General features: G+C 41.8%; 1 protein-coding gene and 2 long non-coding RNA genes across 8 annotated transcripts in view; all 3 read right to left on the bottom strand.

The window, feature by feature from the left end:
• Positions 1 to 8,330, bottom strand: part of rnf220a (ring finger protein 220a) — a 204,922-nt gene extending 196,592 nt beyond the window's left edge. Inside the window, exons 1-4 of one of the 5 annotated variants that reach the window (XM_025066330.1) lie at positions 8,205 to 8,330; positions 3,894 to 3,969; positions 2,965 to 3,145; positions 1,763 to 1,895 (exon numbers count right to left, since the gene is read on the bottom strand). The gene's annotated coding sequence lies outside the window, so the exon portion shown is untranslated. The remainder of the gene's footprint in view (positions 1 to 1,762; positions 1,896 to 2,964; positions 3,146 to 3,893; positions 3,970 to 8,204) is intronic. The other 4 variants (XM_025066328.1, XM_025066329.1, XM_025066331.1 and 1 more) reach the window with 4 other exon arrangements.
• A 3,399-nt stretch (positions 8,331 to 11,729) lies between these two features.
• On the bottom strand, positions 11,730 to 15,738 carry LOC112486286 (uncharacterized). Its single transcript, XR_003048692.1, has 3 exons — positions 15,203 to 15,738; positions 12,091 to 12,163; positions 11,730 to 11,845 (listed from the first exon to the last, which is right to left on the bottom strand). It is a non-coding gene; the product is annotated as an uncharacterized LOC112486286 (long non-coding RNA).
• A 236-nt stretch (positions 15,739 to 15,974) lies between these two features.
• LOC112486283 (uncharacterized) lies at positions 15,975 to 21,636 on the bottom strand. Of its 2 annotated transcripts, XR_003048689.1 has the most exons (4): positions 21,151 to 21,636; positions 18,329 to 18,439; positions 17,716 to 17,822; positions 15,975 to 16,713 (listed from the first exon to the last, which is right to left on the bottom strand). It is a non-coding gene; the product is annotated as an uncharacterized LOC112486283 (long non-coding RNA). The 2 variants fall into 2 exon arrangements; XR_003048688.1 differs by having other exon boundaries at positions 15,975 to 17,822.
• Between the last annotated feature and the right edge of the window lie 3,968 nt (positions 21,637 to 25,604).

The raw sequence follows: 25,604 nt of genomic DNA, 5'->3' as shown, positions 1-25,604 counted from the left end.
ATCATAATCCAGAAGGAATTGGAATTGGAAAACTTATACAAGGGTTAGCCGCTGCAGTCGGATGGTGCCCCAGGGCCTTGGAAAGAAAAGGTGGGGGAGGTGAGAAGGATGGGGGGTGGACACGAGAAAGAGAGATAAAGAGGGGGAGATTCATATAGATTCATACAGTGAGAGTGAAGCTGAGTGAGCAGGATGTAAAACAGAAGTGGAATAAAAGACAGACGTGGAGGACGTTAGATGTGACGTTAACATCAGGTCCCTCCGTGTTCTGACACGTGCACTGCCCTGGGTGTTGCACCCCCACTCACCGACCTCTCCTTTTAACGCCTCCGCAATCTTCACAAGAGAGCAGCTCTGAGCTCAGGTTAACTGCTCGCCTCAGGGCCCGCAGTAACACCCAGCTCCACCTCCACACCCCTTCATCCACCAGACCAGCTCCACCACCATTACTCCAAGGATTGACAAAGTGTCCGTTTAGGGGCAGAGGGAAATGGAATGTATAATAGAGTGATGAGGTTGACGTTCTTTTTTTTTCTAAGAGATGAGAGACGAGTTCATGTCCTTTGTCCCAGGTGACATTCAAGCACTTTTAAGGTCCATTTTAAGCTGTTCAAGGACCACATCACTCCGTTGAACAGACTAACCATAAAATTATTTTTTTTAATGTTTACTTATTTAGTCAGAATAACATTTGTCCTTTTTCCTACCACCAGTTGGATATTTGTTTTAATTGTGGGAAATAACTAAATAAATAAATGTAAATGTTACATTTATTTATTTCACACAAAAATACATTTTGGTTTGGTGAATTGCATCAAAAACTGAAAACTAAAACAGCTCCATTCAAAGTAAAATAAGTCCTAAAATAAAAGTGCACAATATAAAATAATAATCTTAATGACATTTTATATTAAATTAAAATAAATGTATTGTGTTTTTACTGTATATGCCTCACACACACGTATCTGCTCCTCAGAAAAATAGTTTTGCCTCAAACCAGGATGTGGTTTTGGACCTCTGACCTACAGTGTCCTGTCCCTCCTGTCTGCAGACCGCCTCACCACCGTCTGCCTTCTTCACCGCTTGATTCTCTCTCACATTTCTTATCACAGGACACTTGCGTGACATTGATTTTTTTTTCTTCCATTCTCTCTCCTCTTGTTCCTTTTTTTCATTCTGTCTCTCTGTTTCTCATCTCTTTTCATCTATCTCTGTCATTACCTCAATTTGCTTCCTCCATCATCTCGCAGCGCTCGCTTATTTTCCCTCCCCACCTCTGCCTCCCTCCTTGTTGTCATTGTGAGACCGCTGCTGTTGGGGAAGTTTTCCCAACCTCCTCATCCTCTCATTTTTCATTACACCCTCCTTCCCCCCATCAACACACACACACACACACCTCACCCTTCCAACCTCACCCCTCTCCCTGACCGTCCATGGCACAAATGCATTTGTTCAATACCTCCAGCAAACAGATTAGCGAGCTGTTATCAGCGACAGGGAGACGGTGATAATGGTTTTCACCACATCTTCTCTCTGCTACAGATTAAAATGGGACAGGTCGCCCACCACACACATACTAATACACACAAACAATCACCACATACTTATATGTTCATTCCCAAACACACACACACAAATATATACACCTGCACAGTAGAATCTACAATGTCAAAAAAAAGTCAAGAAATTTCCACAAATCTTCACAGATATCACTGCTCAAATCCAACAACAACAACATACCAACACATAACAAACTTCATACCGTCTGCATATGAGTGATTTGGGTCTTTTTCTGCTCCTCGTCCAACTTCTTCCTCCTCCTCCTCCTCCTCCTCCTCCTCGTCCCCCTCCTGCTCTCATTGTCTCTCTGTCTGCCATTGGATTTCCTGTCCAATCTATTGTCACAAGCCGGGGCCAAAAGATACAAAGTGAAGTCAGTTTCAATCTGATGGGCTATTGTTTTGGTGTTCAAAACACACTCACACACCGTCTCACACACACACACAGGCACGGTGGTTTCCTGCATGACCATTGATCGTGGCTTCGTGACTTTGCCTGAGCTTCTGCTTCTTCTTCTTTGGTTGGTTTTACTTGGCAAGTAAAGAGGAAAATGGACTAGAGTTAAAAATAAACCTCATCTATGATTAGTCAAGTATTTCATGCTGCTATAGAGCGTGTTTAATAAACACTTTTTCAGAAGTGTCATTGTGCAAGTATTTATTTATTTGGATTTCAGAGAATCATCCAGTAAGAGTCCTGATCCACCTGAGTCTGAATCCTGACAACAACCAGACCTTAGATGCTCTTTGACATTTGCTGTATGACTATATTATACCTGTATTCCAACAGTCTAAACATCACAGCTAACAAGTGTATCTGCTATATGTAAAAAATAGCAAAGCTTTTTATACATCAGGCTGACGTAGCCTTCCTTCACCTCAGACTGACGGGAATTAAACCCAATTTTAACCTGAGGCCAAACTTAGATTTTCATCTTTTTTCCCAGACTATCTGACATGGAGACGTTTCAGCATCAGCCACATACAGAAGCACTGGCAAATCATAGAATTTGGTCAGCTGTGTTCAGTGGGAGCAGCTCGGTCTACGCTGTGACAGCTGTCGGAACATTTGTCACAAACTGCCGTTATAAACCACAATGAGCAGTTTTTTAATAGCGACATATGTCGGGACCACGGCGGCCGATGTTGGCTTCATTACAGGCAGATTAGGCGCTCCAGATGTTCTGCCAAAAGATCGGCGTGTGCAGTGGCAGGTTGAGAGTGAGGACTGGATCTTCTGAGGATCTGCTGATAAACTTTAGCATCAATATTCCCAACACTTAACAGTGAAGTTAACCCACCACATGGAGTGCTCCGCTGTGGGGCTGCATGTTCTCTGAGCAGCATCTGCTGTGCATCATTGATTGACTACAGCACAGCGGTGGTCACTGAAATGTTTTCTCACCTTGTAAGCCCCTCCAGCTGCCCCTCTCCCTCTGCGGCCCCCGCCTCCTCTTCCGAGTCTGGTCGATAATTAAAGGCAGGGATGCTCAGTGTTTTACAGGAGGCCACAGCCATGTTTTATCACTGTAGAACATCACTCTCATTAGGACCAGATTGGATCAAGACTCACTGTACACAAAAGACTAAGAGAGACAGAGCGAGATAAATAGACAACATACAGAGAGAGAGAGAATTAACCACAGTGGAGATGGACAACATAGAGAGAGAGAGAGAGAGAATTAACCACAGTGGACATTGTTCTCTTCTTTCTAAAAGGTTTTAGAGTGAAACAAACTTCTGTTTAATTCATCACAGATTTAAGTAGATGAAGGCAGATGATCAGCCCCCTGGAGGGTCCTGGAAAGTCAGAGCAAAGTTTCTATTCCTCCTCTAAATTGCTCCCAATTGGTTAATGAATCTGATATCAATGTTTTGTTTTGTTTTTTTAATAATTCATCATGGCTCTCCCAATTGGTTAATGAATCTACATGACATCTCACAACCTGATTGGTTCAACCAGCTGATTGTTGACAGTATGGATATCAATGTTTTGGGTTTTGTTTTTTTAATAATTCATCATGGATTTTCGATTGACTTCTAATTACATTGAAATAAAATAAAAATGAAATTAAAACAATTATTTCTCCAAGCCCTGGGAAACGTCATTACATCTTATTTCATGCCTTTGTTTAACCATGACGTCCCACTGAGGTTCATGATCTTGGTGATCAGGGAGAGGCCACATCCCAAATGATATGAAACATGTGGATGAAACACAACTAAACAATACAACTGAATGACTACATTCAAGTACTCATGAAAAACAAACCTGCAGAAACGTCATCAAGGTCATTACATTCTTTAAATTAACCAAAGTCACTGCTTCCCTACCTTTGTGCTCTTGTTGACCAATTAGCAACTCAGACCTCTTCCTCACATCTGGTCCCCTACTGCCCGTCTGGATTAACTGCAGGGGAACAGAACACACCAGTGTGTGTGTGAGTGAGTGAGGAGGCTGCGTGATAAGATATACATATTTAATGAGATGGAATGAGATGCTGGTGAGGCCAAGGTCAGGGGTGACACACACACACACACAAATATTCAAATGTGAATGTCTTTCAAATACATTAGTATCCAAGTGGAGATGTGCATGTAAACACACATGTACGAGCATTTGTAGGAGAGAGAGAGAAAGAGAGAGAGAGCAGGCATGTGTGTGTGTGTGTGTGTGAAGTATGGTCTCATTAGGAGAGCCTGTATAGGACTAACAGCAGCAGTGACATTTGGCATTTGGTGGTTTGTAAACTACCACTCAATAAAAACAGGCCAACAAAGAAAGGTGTGTGTGTGTGTGTGTAAGATACAAATGTTTCTTCATTTTCATTTCTTTTTTTTTCCATCTCTGACACAAACACACACTATTACACATTCTCTCTGGTGTGTGTGTGTGTGTGTGTGCATGGAGATTGTTACGGGCCCAACATGCTTGATCGGAGAGCCTTGTTATTTGTCTCCAGGGTATTTTAGCGACACTGAAGTCAAAGTGATTATGTGATCTGACTTTTATTACACAGTTTTGTCCTAATACAAAGCTCCCCCACAGGATTCTGGGTGAGGGTGTGTGTGTGTGTGTGTGTGCATGGAGATTGTTCCCTTTTTTCCTCTTCCTCTTTTTCTTATCCAAAACAAATGCCTGCACCGTAGCCCGTGTGAATACACCTACACACTGAACCATTTCTTTTTGTTTTTACCTCAAACAGACCAACACATACACAAAGACAGAACCATTTACAGCTAACTGTCTTAAGACCAAGGAGAAGATGCTCAGCATGTGGTTGCTGCCAAATAAGACGGAGAGATGTTGCAGTTAACGAGCCACAAAGACGCCGTCTCTCACAGACGTCCTGGAAAAGAGGTCTTTTGTCTGATTACGTTGTTTGAGTGTTGTTCATTAAATTACTTCTGCAGGGAAAAGAAATGGAACTGAGCTGCTGCTATACTTTTTTTTTTATACTATTTTATTATTTTAACAAAGTCTTCTCATTAACTCCCCAGTTGACTTACTCTGTCACTTTGGTGGCAGTGGTCTCACTAGGGGGTTTGAGGTCTGTATGGCGTCCCTAAAGGTACTACCCTCATGGGCAATCATCAAATTTTTGGGTGACTTTTTTTTAAACAGTTTGCACATTACAAATAGAAAAAATAATATATGAAGGAATTAAATAGCTTAGTATTAATTGTGCTTAACATGAGAACTGTGACACACAAACATGCTACCAGTTAAGATACAGGAAATGTTTTCATTGGCCTTTGTAAATTTACATCCAACTTTTTAGTTTTTTTTTTGGCATTTTTACAAAGCTTTGAGATTGAAGCAACAGACACATAACACACCAGGGCAACACCGTGGTCCTTCACACCTGACTGTGGTCATTTCTTTATCATAAAAAACACTGCGACCGGCTTCTTCAGTGCGTAAGTAGCTTAAAAGCCATTTTCACAACAGCTGCAGTACATTCACACTATTTTCAGGTAATGTGATTTTGCCGGTGTTGTATTTCTGCGTAGACATAATTCTCTCTCAGTGAGGTAACGCCACCACGGTGGTGCAGTAACACACTGCTGCAGAGTGCATTCATTACTGGAGTAATACTTAAAAAGAGTGCGGATAAAAAGGGCCTGCACCTGTAGTTCGCAGATTGACTTTCATTCCGACTACTTCTCCTCCTCGCCATCCCTCCTTTCCACTCTCTTCTTCCACTTCCTTCCTTTTCCAGGCCGTAGTTCCATGATTCCTGCTCCTCTCCAGGCCATTTCACAGCCTCTCCTCTTCTATCACACTCTCCGCTCTTCTCTCCACCTCACCTCCTTTTCTTCCGTCTTCCCTCCTTTCACATTTCTCCCTCTGTCACGGCGGAGATGATTATGACTAGTGAGCATAATGCATAGCCATGAATAGGACTGTCCGGCTGATTGTGATGTATAGTTTTTCATTACCGCTCCCCAACCCCCGTCATTAGGCACAGGGTGGATAGGTGGAGCGGCGTTGTGGGGAGAATGGTCGTAGTGATGGGGGGGGTATCTATTTATCCACTAATTTGTAAGAACCCTTCCTCCCCCTCTCTGTACGGTGGCAATCAGGGGACAAGGTAATCGTCTGCACATGCATGAGGCCCCGACGGCCAGGACCTGATGAAGAGCTATGTGGTGTCAAGCTGTGGTGTGAAAGAAGGAAGCCAAAGACGCAGAGTGTGTGTGTGTGTGTGTGTGAGAATGGTATCTATCTTAGGAACGGGATGAAAGTAGGAAAGGCTGCCAACCTGTTAGGGTAATTTTACTGGTTCCCAATGAGTCATTTTCCTGAGAGCAGTCCACCTTATTCTGACCGTAATGAGACTTGCCGAGTGCAAATGACTGAATATGGACTAAGTTCAGTGATCACTTGGAATGAATTCTATTGACTCTCTCTGAGGAGACGCCAGTGCTGAAAAGTATCAGCACTGTTCTCTGCCCAGAGTCAGGGTCCAACTCGGTTGTGTTTGCACGAAAAGTCGGAACAGCAGTGACATCTGTAACTCTGATAACCATCACAAAGGTCGTTAAAATAACTTTGATAGATTTCCTAGATTTCCCCACCAACTTTTACTCATACATCTTACAGCAAAGGACCTATTTGGTGACCTGGTTGATCTGAAAAAAACTGGCTCAAGTTATTTTTGTACAGTTATTGTGTCTGACAAAAGGTCAAGGCAACATTTGAACCACCTATAAACATCAAACACCTTCATCCTGGATGACAGATCCAGGATGAAGAGCCACTAGGATGGAACGATGGAATTAATTTTATAATATTATACAGTAGCTGAATATGCAGTATTTTACCGTCAACAATCACCTGACTCTTGTTTACCAGCCAAGGGTTTGTTTGCCATCCCTAACCCATTGCCTATCATCTTTTACTTTCAAGGCTAGCAGCTAACGAATGAGCCATGCTTCCTCTGAACATGTCCCTCAGTTTCTCGGTCTTATTGTTTGGTCTGTGAAGTTTCTGGCGTGGGCGTCACTCCTGCACACAGCTGTGTCCTGGTGCGTCTGTCAGTGCTCATCAGCTGAGTGTTTTTGTTTAAAAAAAAAAAAAGGAACGGGATGATTATGTTGTTTTCCATGGAAGGGAAGTTTGATAGCGTGATACAGGGACAGGCAACCACAGCTGCAGTTGATCTGGACACAAACACCGCAGGAGGCACGACAAAGGAAACACATGTTTCTCACACACACACACACAGATGTAGGAGGAAAACAAGCAGGATGTCAACATGCTGTCATTAGCTGGCCACTGACCACACAGACACAATCAGATACAGAGTTCTTGTTTAGATCAGCTTTTAGTAGACCTCCTGATTCAGACCTATATAGACATGCAGACAAGTCTATATGCAGGACCACAGTCATTAACAGTGGCTGCTCTCTGTGGAGGCAGGAAAAGATCTGTCAGTGAAGTTATTTTGGGTTTTTTTCCCCCTTTCACACTCTGCTGATAAAAAACCGCTAAGACAGAAGGGCTTAAACTTTTTCCAAGGAGCCAGGATTCAAATACTTCTTCAACAACAGAGGTTTTCAATGTTTTTTTAGGCCATATATACAGGAATCAAGGAGAACTACACCTGTCCATGCACACAACCTCTGACACCTACAATGTTGCATGGACAAGGTTTTGTCAACATGCTTACCGTATTTTATTTGATTTTTTTGTCTTTCCTTCACATCCAGTTGATTTGAACCACTAAGAGCACAGAGTCCAAATTAGAAACCATGACTCTTGCTATGATTCTGTCAACGTTAATTGCCTCATAAAGTGCATATGAAGCTTCTGCTAACGCTAAATGAATGGAAATAAGTGGTTTGTTTCTTCACACATTAGACTGTAAGCACTGACCTATTATTAGGATACAATGAGTAATAAAACATTAGCTCAGCTCTGGAAATGTTGCCCTCCACTGCAGGAATGGCCGAGCCGGTGTTTAGGAATCTATTAGTCTGTGTGTAAATGGCTTGTTGCTTTTACACACCCCTTGCTCTGGAGCGCTGCCACTCGCTTTGTAATTAGTGCTGCATTTCTGCCAAGGCAGCGCTGGCTCACCCGCTGCATGCACTCCCACACACACAAACACCCCGCACTCCACAATTAGTGTGTTTTACCTGATAATGAAATTATGTAAATGGCAACAGAGTTCCTGGAGATGCTTGCTCATTCCATTCAAACAGGTTCAGACGCCATTAGCATATTTTTGAAACATCGGACTTAATTAGAAAGACGAGGAGGGTCGCTGGACCTGCGGAGAGAGAGACAAAGACTTTTAACGGCATCCATTCACCTCATAAAGAGGTTATTAAGAGTCGGGCCTGAAGATGGCCACTAATGATGTGCTGGGGAAATTAGGCCGATCAAACATTAAAAGCCGCAGCCCCCTCCTGTGGGCAGAGGAGCAGCCAAATGGGTCAATTAGTGAGGTATTATTTCTCTCTTTCTCGCTCCCTCTCTCAAGAAAAGGAAAAACAAGTAGAAACTGATCTGCATAAAGTGTTTATCAAGGCAGACGTGTCCACTTAAGGGCGATCACATCCAAATACTTCATCTAGGGAGATGCCATGGGAGAGGGAGGGGGCAAAGTTGTGGGTTATCTGCATGTCTCTCTGAGAGTGTTTCGTCTTAATCAACAGCGTAATCGTGTCTTTAAACGTGTCCCTGCATGTGACTGTGTGGTTTCCCTGACCTACGCCTGTTCAAAACGTATTGACGTTTTCTTACTGTTGAATATTTCTGCAGATTTTACATGCGGGCAGAGGAACCAGGACTTTTACTGGTCTCCAGTCCAGAGGTAATTCAGCATTATCTGCATAACATCCCGGTCATAAATTTGAATAAGCGAATTAACGTGCAAAGCACTTTAAATTGCCTAAAATAAAGTGCAGACATACATCAGAGAGGATGGGCCTGGGGGGCAGGGGGGTTCACACGCTGCTGGTTGGAGCTTACACTACTGCTGCGGCGTGGATTCGAGTCTCAGTCAGGTTGTCTAAAGAGTATTTTTCTCTCCCTTTTGTGGGCACCTGTTGTAAGAGGACGACAAGTTCCAATCCCACCTAGCTTTAATATGTTGAGCAAGCCCTAAATTCCCTCCCTCCTAAAGGATGTGTTACTTCCACAGGACTAATAATAATAATAATAACAATAATAATAATGAGAATGATAATGAGAACTTTATTGATACCACACTGGGGAAATTGTTGTGTTTAGAGCAGATCTGCTTAAACAGGCTGCAGAACAAAAGGCACCAAATACGTGGTTCCTCTGGGGCTCAAACCCAGGACCTTCTGCATTCTTTTTCTTCAAATGAACCCTGCCCTTAAAGCGTTTCAACTCTAAATGTTTTTTTTTTTACTTCTTTTGCTTGAACGTTCTCTTGTAATCTAAAGGTCTGTATTTCCTTAAATACCACGCTGTCACAGACAGGTCCCATAGGTCAGATTAAACAAAGGTTAAAATTAGAAAATAAAAGAAATATATTAATATATTGGCTATATTTTAAATTTAACATACAAAGGAAAAAGAGACGACAGAATGGGAAGCTGGGGGGGCGGTGGGGCTGTAGGAAGCATTCAAGGAAAGAAGTGTAATTCTTGCACAGGGTTTGAAATAAATTAGCTCGCAGCCATTCGGGGTTAGGCTAACATATTAGAATTTTCCATCTGCTTGCTCTAAATCATCTGTGAGTCCGCTCAGCGCAAAGGGCAGACTGCTCATCTCTCAAATCGGAGGACAGATTGCATTACTGAGCAATATACCTTTATTTCCCCCTATTTAATCTTCAGCATGGGGGGAGAGACGGGAGACCCACCAACGAAGAGCAGCCAGGGGTAATAAGACGTGGAGTCATGTATGTTCACAATTAAATGTTAAAAAAATACACACAAAAGGCAAACAGGCATAATTTCACAGCATGTATTTGTCTGAGTGTGATGGATGGAGACAGAGAGAGGAGAGGAGGAGAAAAGGAGATGAGGAGAGGAGAGAAAAAAAAAGGACAGAAGAAGAGGACAGGAGAGGAGAGGAGAGGGGGAGAGAACAGCCACAGCAGGATCAGCTGTCATTTTTAATCAGCTGATAACGTCTTTGTGTTTACTCGCTGCTTTGTGTTACAGAAAGAGGTGTCAACACAGGGTGGACGCATCTGAAACACTTAGCTAAAACCACCCAGACACACACACACACTTTCTCTTTTCAAGTAGCCGGTGTCTTGCCTCTTTCTGCATCAGTAATCAGTCTTGATACCCGCTGCTGTTGTGGCCATTGATTTTTTTGTTCCACATGTGGGTGAAAATTGCACTTTAAGTTACCCTGAGTGTTAAATTAATAATGAAACCGCAAGGGTGCCCTCTCCTGACTTTCAATTAACACCGTCAGGATTAGAGCAGATGGATGGAGGGAAGAAAGAGAGAAAGACGGAGGGACAGAGAGACAACAAGACTGTCTGTGATCAGTCTATCCCGGTTGTTAAAACCAAGAGCAACTTAGAAAAAATAAAAACCTTCAATAACCATGATATAATTTTTTTCCCGGTGATGCAGGAAAACAAGCAAATATTTCTTTATCATACTTATATTGCATGTCACACTTTGTATAAGGAAATAATGTCACGATGACAGTCGGGACTGTCATTTCCTGTGTTTTCCTGTGTTTTCTTGTGTTGTGTACTTTCTCTCTGTGTAGGGGGCGTGGCACATCTCTCGGACTCTGCCGGACTAATCGCCGTGGCACACATGCCGTTCCTCAGCACCTGCCACCAATCAGCCTATCAGTCCGACAGCATAAGAGCCCTGGCATTCCTCCCACTAGTCGTCAGATCGTCTGTTCTGCTGCAGTGGAGACGAACACTAATTTCGATTTGACTATAACTATTGTGATTACTTTGGAAGGGCGCTTGAAAAATAAATCCTTGTGTTTCTCCTTACGTTGTCTGAGCCTGCATTTGGGTCATCTCAAGGTTAAACATGACAAATAAGGGTTAGAGTTTTTGTTCTGGTCTGAAAACACACACTACCTACTACTAGAAACAAGCAGAAATTACAGATATAATCAATCAACCAGCCAGTGATCAGTATATATCTACAAAGCAGGAATTCTGTGATGGGAAAACCACAGAAGTACAAATGACAAGAAAATGGAGAGAAACACTTAAAAAAAACACCTTGTCTTAGAACATTTTGACTTAGTCCACTCTCTCAGTGGAGAAGACATGTTGGGCCTAATGCGAGGGATTTCCTTACGTTAAACAACTGTTTCCTGAATCACAGCTCTGCTCTGATTTAAGGCTCTCAGCTCCTTCTGTCCAACGTTACAGTCTGACACGTGTCGACGGGAAGGCACAAAATGATAAACAACACACCAAGTCAGAGGAACACAGTTGCACTGCTGGCAGGTAGCCCACATCTGGCAACTCACACACACACACACACACAAAGGCTATTAGAGGCAGGTCCTGCTTTCCCATCGCTGTCATGGGAAGCACCTGCCTGATGGAGCGCTATTTACAGAAAGTGGGAAAACACAGAAGCCATATAAAAGTGTGTGTTGGTGTGTGTCAGGCTCATGACTCAGAAAGTTAGACGACAACTAGAGGCCAATGAAAAAAAAAAAACACCATCAGTATCAGAACAACAGTGCTCAACTCCAGCACTGATGACATCACCGGTTTATTTCTGTCTACTGTCCACTCCTACGGCCAGGATCAGGTGACTGGACTGGCACATGATTTGAGAATTTGAATGAAGTATTGAACCTAGTGTCGAAAGCAATACTGGTATCAGTATCAGAACAACAGTGTATACAAGTATTACATTTTTAACTTTCACAGCAATAAAAATATTGTAAACAAAACCATCTGTGAAAGGTTTATAATGAAGTAAATGTCATTTGATATTTCACAAGATGTTTAAAGTTCACCTCACCTCTGCACACACACAGACACACACAGAGATTTATTCAGGTGCATCCTTGATATCCTTTATTTTTTCTAAAGATTACCTCAGTGTCAGGATGTTTTCAGGAAACGTTGTCTGTGATACTGCAGGTGTCAGAATAATCACCGAGGTTCAGCCTGGCTTCACACACACACGTACAGAGAGAGAGAGAGAGAGAGACAGAGAGAGAGAGAGAGATTAATCCAAGTGTCTCGGTGGTTTTGGGACAGCACAGACCTGTCTGTCTGTCTGTCTTCCGTCTTTCTGTCTGTCATGTTTCCCCTCTGCCTCCTTTGATTCACACAAACACACTCCCAGGTGCAGTGCTGTGGTCTGTTGTTGTTCTCTTGATGTACTCCAGAGTCCACTGTCTTCACATCATCCCTGCTAATAACTTCCTGCTTCCTGTTTCTGACTCTGCTACTTCCTGACCATTGAACTACACACAGTCAGTCCCAGGAGGGAAAAAAAACAAAAAAACAAAACAGGACCTGACACGACAGAGAGAGAACAAAACTACAACCTGCCTTCTGTTCTTGGTCACAGCAGAGAAACAACATCCTGCTCTTGTGTGAAAAATTTGAAGAAAAATCCTGGAAGTTCACGGCAGTCAGATCACCTCTGACTCAGCTGATTACAGAAGCAACAAAGATTTGAAACACGGATGGGAACATTAACTTAGTTTTTGTGATATTAATCAGGTTAAAATGTTAACCTGAAATGTCATTTCAATTTTAGCTCAACTCTCTATTGATGCAAATATTTAAATCAGTTTCGAAACTGATTTTGAAACTGGTGAGTTTTAAAAGTGCCAGACGTTCCTGTCTACATTTTTCAGAACCTGCTGATCTACTGGTATTTCCCCTCACTTGGACCGCTGATGTGTCCACAGTTTGTCCAATGTCAGCTGGGATCAGCTCCAGCATCCCCCCTGACCTTTCAGAGTCTCTGGCTCGAGCTTTAGCAGCATTGGCCCGTGTGTCGGAACACTTGAAGCACAGCCATCTGGAGGCTGTTTTATGGCTAACTGTCAATCAATCTGGAGATGCCAAAGAAGAAGACATGGAGTTTGCTCAATGAGCACTGGATAAAACCTCTACATCCTACTTGGACGACCTGATGGAGAGGCTCCAGTTCTGAACCACCTTCTCAGAAGTTGAGCTCCAAACCTTCACAGACACACAGTAATATTCTCAACTCTGTCCCTTTCCTTCACTTCAGCCATGACAACATCCATTCAGTGAGGTCCCCACTATCTCCCCTACACCCCAAAGCATCTCTCCTCCCCTAGTTTTTACCCCCTCTTTACCCTTTACCCTCCCATCCTTCTACAGTCATCTTCTCATTCTTCAGCTCTTCTGTGGAGCTCATGAACTTCTCACTGTGATTTTAGGAAACAGCACAATGGTGACTAAAAGTCCACTTCCTGTCCGACACATTAACCCAGCTTGTGGACGCTGGTCAAGGTGAATCCTGTGAACGCAGCCGGACTGAGCAGGACACGAACCTTGAGGGGGTTAAACTCTAGGTTCACGGCAGTGACACGACACATCCCATGTGTTAATTCCAGACAATGACGCTGGTGTTAAAATTTATTTGACGGCATTGGCCGTCTCTCATTTCCTCCTGCTGTCATTTGGTTTTCCTGTCTTTCTTTTATTTGTTATTTTGGACAGTAAGGTAGAAAGTGATAAAATGCTTTTTCTCGCAGGAATTTTCTCATAGCAGCTTCCACAGATAGGGCCAAATCATAGTTCACTTTCTAGGACGTCAAAAGGGTCAAAGCCTTATTCTGAGTAAATAAATAACTTATTTTGATATGTTTCTGATGTTTAATTTATTATCTACTGGTATATATATTTTTAAATGACTCTTTAGTTTTGGTTTATATGTGTTGTCCAGTAATAATACCTGTTTTGGTCTGATAAAGATACCCGAGTCTCACTCAGTGATTTATTCAGGTGCATCCTAAATTTCCTTTAGATTTTTTTTAAAGATTTCCTCAGCGTCAGAATGTTTTCAGGAAATTTCAGCTTTACAAAAGAACTGCTGTCACTTTTGAAACTACAAGCAGGACTGAATGAGACAGATCTGAATACAGTAGATAAAAAACTTGTTTACAGTATGAATGGACAAATGTTTGACTTGTTGAACTGTAACAAATGTCCTTTTCACTTCTATCACCAATTTTAAAATATATATATACATTTCCTGCAATTACAGTTTGTACCATTTAAAACAAAACTGTCTTTTAAACGTGTTGAGTGCTGTTCTTACATTCAGTCAGGAGCTAATATGTTCAGTGCATGTTCTGACTCTGCTGTCAGGACCCGACCGCTCTCACATCATTCACTAATGAGTGAGTGACATCTACTGGGGGACTGGGTGACAGAGCGCCATCACCCTGCCTGACACTGGGAAAAACATGTCTGTTCAGCCATCCATCCATCCATCCATGCATGTTAATGCTGCTGCAGGCGTTAAAGGAAAAAAATCAGTCAGCAATTCTCCCTTTAAAGAGCAACATAAAGTCATGAAGTGAGAGAATAATAAAATATATATATATGAAATGTCTGAATATTGATTTTCTAAATAATTTAATTGTTTCTAATCTGAAGTACAGTGGAGGTTAAGTGTAGCTCTTTCTGTACATCACTGACAGCCACAGTGAGCCCTCTGTACTGCAGCAGCACTCAGACTCATAACAGTGTGTGAGCAGTGGATTATGGGCTTCTTCCCTGACTGGTGTTTGACACCTGGAATCTTTACTTTAAAGCCAAATGATGGAGCTTTACTAAAGTACAGACTGCTGCTAGTTTCAGAAATAGCATGAAAACGCAATACAATTTTTATAATAATAATAATAATAATAATAATATTTATAATATTAATATATACCATATTTCAGTTTGGACACAAGTGTTATTTGATACATTAATTAAAATAAATAAAAAAAACACTAAAAAAAAGTAGTAATGTGTACGTCTCTACTGCCAAAACCAAAACAACCGAAAGCGTCACGAAAAGCTAGCATCCGTTAGCAGTACACAGTGGACAAACAGACGCAGCGAATATGGTCACAAACCAAAGGTTCTGAGACAAAACCACAATTTCATTTTTGCACAACATACGTAACGTTTTTACTGTGTCTATATAAATATTAATAATGGACTCACCTGTCTTTTGTCTAGGTGTCTCGTTAATTCGTATGACGGTTAGCTAGGGGCGTTTCGACGTTGTTGACGTTGTTGTTAACACTGGACTTGCGAGACCAGCAACTCCCGCGTCATTTGTAGTCACGTGACAATGTCCCGTCACCATGTGACTTTTAAATAGCTTTATGTGATCGTTTATGAAAATATAAAAATTAAAATATGTAAAAACAACGTTATTTTTGACAAACTAATACAAATTACAGCATAAAGTCAATTTTGAAAAACATTGTTGAAAAGACAACCCAGTAAGTGATAGTAAGTCAACATTTGAGGCACAGACAGTTTAAAAAAGTGGGTTAGCCTTAGCTTAGCCGAGCTACTAAGAAAACGATTTTATATGTAGAGCCTGTATGAGTTTATGGTTAAAAATCCACACTCTCATTACTCCTATCTAAGACTTGTTTAAATGTATTTCAGTATTTGCAATTTTCTATAAAATAATAAATAATAATATATAAGGTATTTGGTTTATTTATACATGTAAGTTTTAAATTAGGCACTGAGGTGTGATTAATAAAATAAATGATTAATTAATATTTCTGTTGTGGTTGTTTTTCTTTACTGTATCTACAAACTCCAATTCGTTTCTTTCTTTCTTTTTTTTTTAAAGTATAACAAATTTCAAAGACGTGATTGATACACATTGGTTGTACACAACGTGTAACAAATTTCAAAGACATGATTGATACACATTGGTTGTACACAACTATGGTTGGTTGAGGGGAGGGTCATGATAAGGATCACCTTATATTTTTTCACAAACTATTAATTTGTGAAGGTAAAGGTAATTTCACCTTTTGCACAGAAAAAAATGTCATCCAATAAGAAAATCCATAGTTTTCATATTTGCCATTGTTCAAGAACTCCAGAACAATGTCACGTATAGAAGGTGGGTGCGCTCACTTACATAACCCAGAGGGTGGTCTGAGGATAATAGTAAAAACCCCACTCAGTGCATAAATAGCTAACCTTCAACTCTAGATGGAAAAACAGTAAATGTACGGTTTTTGGTCTGAGACTCAGCTGAGGAAATTCAGAAAATGCAAAACAGGCAAGAGAGTGACAAAGAAAATGAGGAGGCTGAAGGTGAGGTGATTGGGGAGGGCTTGTTTTTGCTTCCCTGGTCCTCCCTCCTGACATACACGCTGAACACAAATATCATTCATTAACAGTAATGTGCCATCTTAACACTGATGGATGGGGCGCAGGCCCACACACACACACACACACACAGCTATAAAACACACACAGACAATTTAAAGTGGGACCTGCTGGGGAGCTGGGATGGCTGACTATCAGTCACACACACACACACACATATACACACACGAGGATGTAAGCAGGCAGCGACACAGTGGTACAAAGCAGCCTGGAGCTCAGGTGTCAGGCCGGCTCGTTGCAAATGAAGACATTTCCTACAGCTTGCAACCTTTGATGGCTGTATGATTCCTCCGCCGCTCACTAGCACTCCTCTGAGGAAACAAGATGAGAAAGAGAGGGAGAACAGAGTGAGTGACCAGCACAGACACGGAGAAGGCAGACACTCACCAAGAGCAACGGAAAGAGACTTTCAAGGCTGGCAGTAATGTACACCCAGACGTGTCTTTGGTTTTAAAAAGGTCCAGTTGGCGCTGACTGTGTCTTTGTGCTGTGCACTGATTTTCAGACAGTATTTTCCGAGTCATAATCAGCACAGGACGAGCTTGGAGGACATACACCTACAACTGGAAAGTTCGATTTCAACAAAAGTTAGACATTATAGTGTATTAGGTTTAACTACTAGACCACAGTAAGACAAAAAACATTTCCAAAGCAGATTTTTTGCGTCCACTTGAATTTAACATAAATAATTGTTTGAGGTAGAATTCTTTCCCAGAGGTAAAGTCAGGTTTGTGCAATTAAAATTATACGATCACAAATAAAATAAGAAAAAAATGGTATATACCGAAATGTTATAAATATGCAGCATTTGGTGCAGAAATAAATTTAAATTTGTTATAAAATTCATCCTTTAAGACATGATGATTTTTTAGGTAAAGGTGGAATTCACTGGAGATATATTTCAGGTGTCATGAAAGTACAGCAGACAACAAGGAAAGCAGAACATATGCACAAACACTAACAGAGTTTTGTCAAATAATTGCCTTAAATACAAAGATGCCATTAAATAAAATACATTTAACTCAGACAAGTGCACAAAAATGGTTTGATGAAAACAGAATGAGCAGAACAAGCAGCGATGGCTCCCAAATAACCGGCTCATGAATGCTAAATGAAGCTAAATGGAGGGGTAAAAGGTTTTGTCAGGAGAATTACATGATATGATTATTTAGACAAATGAAAGGCTGGGATTCCTCCTGCAGAGAACTGCGTCATCTGCTGGACGCATCTGTGCAGCTTCCCCTGAAAAGGTGGAAGGCACAAAAAATGGTCTTGTATGTTAACAGATGTTTCTTTGACCACTGATGACAGACCTCCACCTTTGTTGGACACTCCCTTATACTGAGTCTTTATATCCAGATGTAACTGAGGAACCTTCCAATGTTGACCTTTGACACCTTCTGGTCTTCTGTTCTCCAGCCTGAAAGAAAATACAGGTACAAATTTAAACCTTACATTTTAGTAGATTTAAATATATACAAAGGAATCATGTGACCGTTTTCTGTTGTTTATTAAAAATATATAGAAATAAGAAGTTGGTACAGGGCCCGTCTTGTCAACATAAATAAAGCAGTGCATAAATGCATTACCGTTTGCCTGCCTTTGCCAAGGATATGCTAATAAGGTTAGCGGTCAGTTATTCCAGCTTTACTAATACATTTTCTCAATTTGATCCCTGGTCAGGCATCCCATCACCTGCTGGCTATTCAGATGATAATACCAGGAGATGAGTGTGTGTGTGTGTGTGTGTTTGAGAGAGAGATTTAAAGGACTGCATTAGAAGAGAGAAATGGTCAGAGAGATGGCTGCTGTCACTGTTACGCGTCTGAGACGCCTCAGTGTGGAATATTCATTTGTGTGTGTGTGTGTGTGTGTGTGTGTGTGTGTGTGGTAATAAGAGAATTGATGCCCGGGGGCTGACCTCACCTGCCCCTCACATTTCCACTCGCTCATTTCAGTTCTTTTTTTGGAGTCGACGAAGCCATTGTGACTCGACCGGGGAGCAGTTTGTCCTTATTAGAACACTTCTGAATGGAACTGGAAGAGGAACAAAGCATGATGGGAATAGGCTTTTGATGTGTGTGTTGAGAGTTAGAAAGTGAAAAAGTAAAGGGAAGAAGAGGAGGAGAGCAGAGGGGAGAAGAGGAGAGAGGAGAACCTCTTTGACTCCTCATTTATCATTTTGTAGTTAATTAGTGTTTACGTTTTTAATACACCCCCCTGGTGCACAGATTAAAAATTGAAGCACGGCTGTGATTGATGATGAGAAAATGAGAATGCCAATAAATGAATCTTCCGGATTCTTCTCTTCATGTACTCTGATAATGAAAGTAAAGATGTGACGTGAGCATGTGTTTAAATGTTCACGGCATCAGTCGACGGCGTGATGTGTGCACGGAGCCTGATGATACAGACAGAATGTTCTGATACATATTCCACGCTGCCACGCTGGCGTTATGGTTATGGATTGGTGGCGTTCTATAAGTGCGGGCTTTGTGTTGTGAGCCAGGCAGAGATGTATGGATGGAATAAAAACTGCATCTGTGATGTAGTTCATCATCTCTTCAGCTAGCTGCTTCATTCCTTTAACACCTCGGTTCCTCTCCTCCTCTTCATCCTCCTCTCCTTTCCTCCCTGGTCTACCAGTCTGGTCTTTTACAGCCTTTTGTTTTTCCATCTTTTCCAAAGGTGCTACACAAAAAGACAGTTAAGAAACCAGCCAGACATAATGGGTCAGGGGTCACTTCACAGTGTTAAAGGTCAAAATCAGACCCACATTGATTGACAGGTCAGCCCAGCCAGTCAGCTCGTATACTTCTGGTTTTACCGCCTATCATTTTGAACACGGAGAATAGGAGAGGAACATCCCACTCACAAGCTAATGCTACATTGCCGAGCTAACAGGCTAACAACAGATGTAGCATCATCAGGAGAGCGACGTCTGTGTCCTGCCTTCACCTCCCTCCAGGCCTCACACTATTTATTAAAAACCATCTTTGTGTTGTTCAGCCCATGCCTGTCTTCATGACACATATATATAAAGTGTATATATGTATTCATATAACAGCCTTATTAAATCAGTTCCAGACTGGGACGATCCTATGATTATATTTAAATGGAAGGAGGAGGAGAAGAGACGGGAAGGGAGGGGTAAAAAAAGGAGGAGAGGGGAGGAAAAGAAAAATCAATGGCAGCAGGTAATTGCATATTACATCCTTATTTTGTACATTGATATTGATAATACGTATGTTTACATTTGCTGTGATTAAAATCAATGCTGTAAAGTGAGTTATGACAGCGCGGCCTGATGGGACGGCTTTATGGCTGAGGGGGACTAATGAGGTGGTTGATGGGAAGCAGGGTTTGCCTCCATACGTCTCTCCACTGAACACTTCCTGTGAGGAACCCAGGGACCCATCCTGGACGAGTGTGGTCTGGAATACGACGAAGTGGAACCACAGAGGATTCTGATCTCACTGACAAATTTAAAAGACTTCCTTAGAAGGAGAAACATGTGGTCGTGTTTAAAAACACTGGGATCTAAACTCCGGCTGAAGTCTTTTTTGAATTTTAATACTTTAGTAGATTAAATTGGACTGTCTTCAAATATTGAATATTTTGCCATTTCTTAGTCTAGTGTTGCCAAATTTTTATTTATCCTTACCTCATATATGGCTTTTATTTCTTGTCTTTTGGGGAGGTTATAGCAAATTGTTGCACTCATAAAAATAAGCTTCTGGTCGAGAAATTGGTTAATATTTTTCATAATTTCAACTAATTTTATCTTGTATTTTTATTGTACTTATGAACAATGAGAGTACTTTTGAAATATTTGTGTTTTGTAATTTAAAAAAAATCATTACTGAAAAGGCTGACACGACAGGAAACCGTGCGTCACATTTACTTTTTTTTTTACGCTCAGTTCAGATGTTGAACACGGATTTCCTCAGTTTCCAGTAAAGTGATTCGACAACACTTTTCTCCGGTAGATCGCTCAGTTCAGATGTTGAACACGGAGAGGCATAGATGGAGGTTTTAGACCAAACATTTAATTTTGAAGATGGAGTTCCATCCGCCTGCTCTTTATTTTCCCCTCTAATGAGCTAATGTCACTCCACGTGGAGAGCTATTGAGCGCAGAACCCATGCTAACGTGGTTATGTGGCTCTCACATTAGAAGCTGAACTCCATCTGACAGTGTTTCTCGGGGCTTTTGGCGTCAGGTGCCTCTGTTAAGTGTGTGCTTGGTAAACACTTTAGAGGCTGTTTTTGAAACAAGAGCCACTGCAGGGAGACGCGCTGGGTTTAAACCTGCTCGTAAATGCAGTGTGAGTGTTTGCAATATGTTTACACCAGGCAAACAAACACACACACGCAGGCACACACGTACAGAGCGACACAAATGCATGAGCGTGCACTAACCACAACTTCTTTACAAACCGCAGAGAGCCATCTGTCCTGGCAGAGAGTCCTGTAAGTGCTATCAGATATACACACTGTAAGTACATTGACGCTCTGCTGCTTGTGTTTCCACTGATTTAACACACACACACAAATCAGGTTTGGACACAGGTTAAATAATTCATTTCCTGAAGTCATTCCTCACTTTTTTACTCGTGTTTAGACCAAAATAATTTACAGTAAAAGCAAAGCCCAGAGGCGGTTTGTGGAGGAAGTTGGAGCTAACGCGATGTGAAAGTCTGGTGTTCTCAGATTGCTGTTTAATGGCTCTGAAAAGTCGTTTCTCACCAGGAGTAAAACATCGACTAACGTCCGCAGCTGTAACACCAACCTGCCACAAATGAGGTTGGGTTTCCACGGGAAAAAGGAAAAGAAAAAAAAGAAAGAAAGAAAGATTGAAATAGAAGCACTTTCAGCATCAAAGTGACACAGAGTGTTTGTTTGAATATAAATGATTAACAAACACGTTCAGGGCCACAGAAAGAAACTTTAGGGGCCGCGGGCAGGAGCCACCCTCAGACTATCAATGAACTAAAGAACGTAAAAACTCATTTATCTTTCCTAAAAGAATGAAACTTAAAACAGTCTCAATTTTCAAATTGATTGCCAAAGTCTCCTGTAGCACTACACAGAGCAGGGGTGTTCAACATGTGGTCCCAAACCCCCATGTGGTCCCAGATACAGATCATAGTAAAACAGGTCAAAGGTCAAATAAAAAAATGAACACAGAAATGTAGGAAGAGGTGAAAAATAAATACACGCACGATGGACACGAGGAAATTTGAAACAAAAATTTGAAACAAAATTTGAAACATCACCCATCCACTCACCCATCTACTCACCCATCTACTCACCCATCTACTCACCCATCCACTCACCCATCTACTCACCCATCTACTCACCCATCCACTCACCCATCTACTCACCCATCCACTCACCCATCTACTCACCCATCCACTCACCCATCCACTCACCCATCGACTCACCCATCTTCCTCGTAGAATTTTTTTTGTTTTTGCAGCACAGGCTCCAACTTTAATTAAAAGTTTCTGCAGGTGATACAACCTGTCAGTGTCAAGGTGAGGCAGAGGGGAAGGATGGAGTGATTAAAGGACAGGGGAGGAGGGGGGAGGAAGCAAATGTCATCTCTGCTGTGTGTGTGTGTGTGTGTGTGTATAAAAACGTGTCCTTAAAAAAAACTGTGTTTATTCATTTATTCACTTCACATAATTTCATACAAAAGTACGAATATTTTGCTAAGACAAAAGCCTGCTCTCTGATTGGCTCACGCTCTAATTGACTCTTGTTGCTGTTTACCCCAGGCTCAACTCCTTCTCCACATGTCTTTGTTTTCTTGACTAATTCAGCGTAATGAACATTTCAACATCACTAAATTCATTAGTGCTACATTGATCCTGACTCTGGTTCAGTGCTGAGCCGCAGCAAAGTAAATCCAACATCGGCTGCACATTAGTCCTTCACTCAGAACCGTCTCTCCCTGTGGAACAAACAGATTAGAAAAATATATATATGTTTGTAAAAAATAATAATCAGTATTTCACACCAAATAAGTACTAACTGCTTCTTATTATTTTTTTAGACTGGAATTCTTTCTTCTTTTTAAATTTTATTAGATATACAGTCCGTGCTTCTATATATATATATAAACTGAATGTTTATGATTCTCAGTCTGGAACCTGTCTGTAAATAGAGTGTGTGTGTGTGTGTGTGTGTTAGCAGCTGAGCTGCAGGCCAGCAGATCGTTGCAGTGTGTGAGCCACCAGGACAGTGAAATATAGCCACAATTAGCCCTGGACACAGTTCAATGATGATAGAGAGGCTGGGCAGCCCTTAGACCATGATTAAATGGCTGCCCGGCCCAGCACTGATAGAGACAACTGATCTCACATTATTACAAGTACCATCACCAGCAACCACCACCACCAGCAGCAGCAGCAGCAGCATCAGCAGCAGCAGCAGCAGCAGCAGCAGCATTCTAAACAGACCTTGAATGAAACGAATATTTTTTAGGATTTTTTAGGCACATGTAGCCTATAAATTTAAACTGCTCATCTGCATTCAAAACAAAGTTATTTAAAGATGATATATATGGAGATATAACCACTGTCTTCCTGAATTCTCTCAAATAATACATTTTTGTTTACATCCATTATCGTTTATTAAAATGCAGATGAAATAGAAATGTATTATTGTTTTACATAAATAAATTCATAGTGTATTTGTGTGTTCTGTCTGAACTTTAACTAATTCACTTGGAAAGTTTACCTCTGGTATCCAGTGGCGTCTCACGGTGTCAGTGTCTGTTCTTTATATTTTAGGTTTTACATTTGAACTCACCCCCCACACTGTACATCCAATAATTCCGTCGTACAAGTTTAATAAACAAATGAACAAAAAAATAAAAATACAACTCAACCATCTTATTCTGGACACACACACAGTATTGTGTTGCTGTGACCACGGAGCAGACACCCAGCCACAGTCACGACGCCCCCTTTCCAAAAGTGTGTCTGAGGAAAGTCGCTCCTTAAAAAAAAAAAAAAAAAAAAAAAAGATTGGAGGATTGGCTGATAGATGGAGGGCTGGTAATGAAATGGAGACATCAAGGAGCATGAAGAGTGGAGGAGGGAGGGAGGAGGGAGGGAGCAAGGAAACAACTCCAGAGAGAAAGAGTGAAACAGAGGGAGGGAGAGTAAGAAGAATAGCCTCTCGCCTGTGTTCCATCAAGGGAGAAATTACACATTTGCTAAGGTTTTTTCTTAAGTCGACGGCTCTCATAGATCAAACCGCTTGGATGTACCGGCCAATTTTCAACATGAAATATAGACAGCAGAAATCTATTACACCTGTGTTCTCTCTCTCCCTCTCTCTCTCTCTGTCTCCCTCTCTCTCTCTAACACACTGAGCCTGATGCTTCTGCCTCACGAGGATCTCCCTCTATCTCTGTCTTTTTCTCTCTGACGTGTACATTATGTTCTACACCAGTACATCTGTGTCATGTATGTGTGTGTGTGTGTGAGAGAGACCAGTTTTTTCCACTAGTCCAGGCATGGGCAAACTAAGGCCCAGGGGCCGGATGCGGCCCATTCAGCTTTTTAATTCGGCCCGCCAAAGTTTTACAAATTATATAATTTATTTATGTTGTTGTTATTGTTAATTAGCTAACTATCAGTTAAATAAAGGCATATTTTAAATCTAATGCTACAGAGAATGACGTCTCCAGCTATAGTCGACTGAGGTCTTTGAACACATCACCTGACCAAATAAGGAAAAGGTGGCCGCTGATGTCACACATCCTTTGTTGAACACAGCGCGGTGTCACAGTGTTGACGTTACAGTGTGACCTACACAGGGGTCACTACAGTGTGAGCACGGTGAACAATTAAAGTTCAGGCAGCTGAAGTGGAGGAAGTCTCCAGGCTCGGCACATCCTGTGGTCACACACACACACACACACGTGAAAACAAAAGTGTGTTTGAGGAGCGTTCACAGCCACAGCTGCAGCTGCTGCATACATTTACAGAATATTTACTGTGGATTCTGACGCAGCCGCCGTTAAAGTGTCAGGATTTTTGTTGGGTAATGTGTTTGTCAGGAACGGAGATAAAACACTCAACCTGTGAACACTTCAATCTTTCACCCTGCTTCACTGCTTTACGACCTAACTGTTATTTTACTGTGTTTTTGATCACTGGGTATCTGTCAGCGTCTGTCACCATGACTGTACGATGTCGCATGTTTAAACCAATACCAAACTTTTGAATGGGATTTTGAGATGGCCGGAAACCCAGAACCTTCTATTACAGTAATGCCCTATTTTTGGCATGGTTGTTAAGCAATACATCTTACAGTAGTGCCCTCTTTTTGGCATGGTTGTTAAGCAATACATCCACAGGAGGGCAGTGCTGACATCTTTTTTTTAAAGTTAATATTATTGAAAAATATTTAATAGTTTAGTTGTTGTTGTTTCTCTGAATCCCGGCAACAAGTGACCTATGGTACGGTTCTGGGCCCACTGACCAGGGGTTGGAAACCTCTAGTCTACTGTATAGTAACTTTGAAGCATTAAATCCACTCTTTTGACTGGAGCAGCTCAGTGTGACATCACAGCTCACTTCCTGCTGCTCTGTGCTGTGTTGACACTTTGACTGCAGGCTTCAGTCGGACCAGCAGAGGCTCGACCCCCTCCCCTCGCCTCCCCTCCCTTCATTATTCAACCCACCAGCTGATGGATGCTGCCATCCAGGAGAGAAGTGGATAAGAGGAGGGAGGATCTTCATGTAAAATTCACTTAGCTGCCATATTTTTCCCCCTCCCTGCGGGACAAGATTAATTGTGTTATAACTTGTTTCGGGTTGGGGCGGTGTGTGTGTGTGTGTGTGTGTGAGGAGAAACAGCACTGGCTGGTTGACTCCTTCTCCCTCACCCTCTCCCTCTGTCTCTCCCCTCCTCTCTCAGTGACGACCATCTCTTAATACATCCTGAGAAATTGAGGTTAAGAGGGGATATCCAGGGGGTTATCTGGCATCGCGGCACTCGGCACGGGGAGATTGATGGTCTTAAGAGGCCGGGTTGCCGTGGTCATATTCATATGGTAATTCTTTTCTATTGTCCCTGCGGAAACCGAGGCTTTCTTTAATCTGAGGGGGGGGGCCTCCCTTTTTACTCCACTCTGTTGAAACCAGGCCTAACGTCACTTTATCATCGCCGCAGATACTGAC

Source organism: Cynoglossus semilaevis, chromosome 20, assembly GCF_000523025.1.
Source record: "Cynoglossus semilaevis isolate Cse_v1.0 chromosome 20, Cse_v1.0, whole genome shotgun sequence".
In the NCBI taxonomy this organism is placed as follows: domain Eukaryota; kingdom Metazoa; phylum Chordata; class Actinopteri; order Pleuronectiformes; family Cynoglossidae; genus Cynoglossus; species Cynoglossus semilaevis.
The sequence above is the reverse complement of the archived record's forward strand: the minus strand, read 5'-3'. Positions and strand labels throughout refer to the sequence as shown.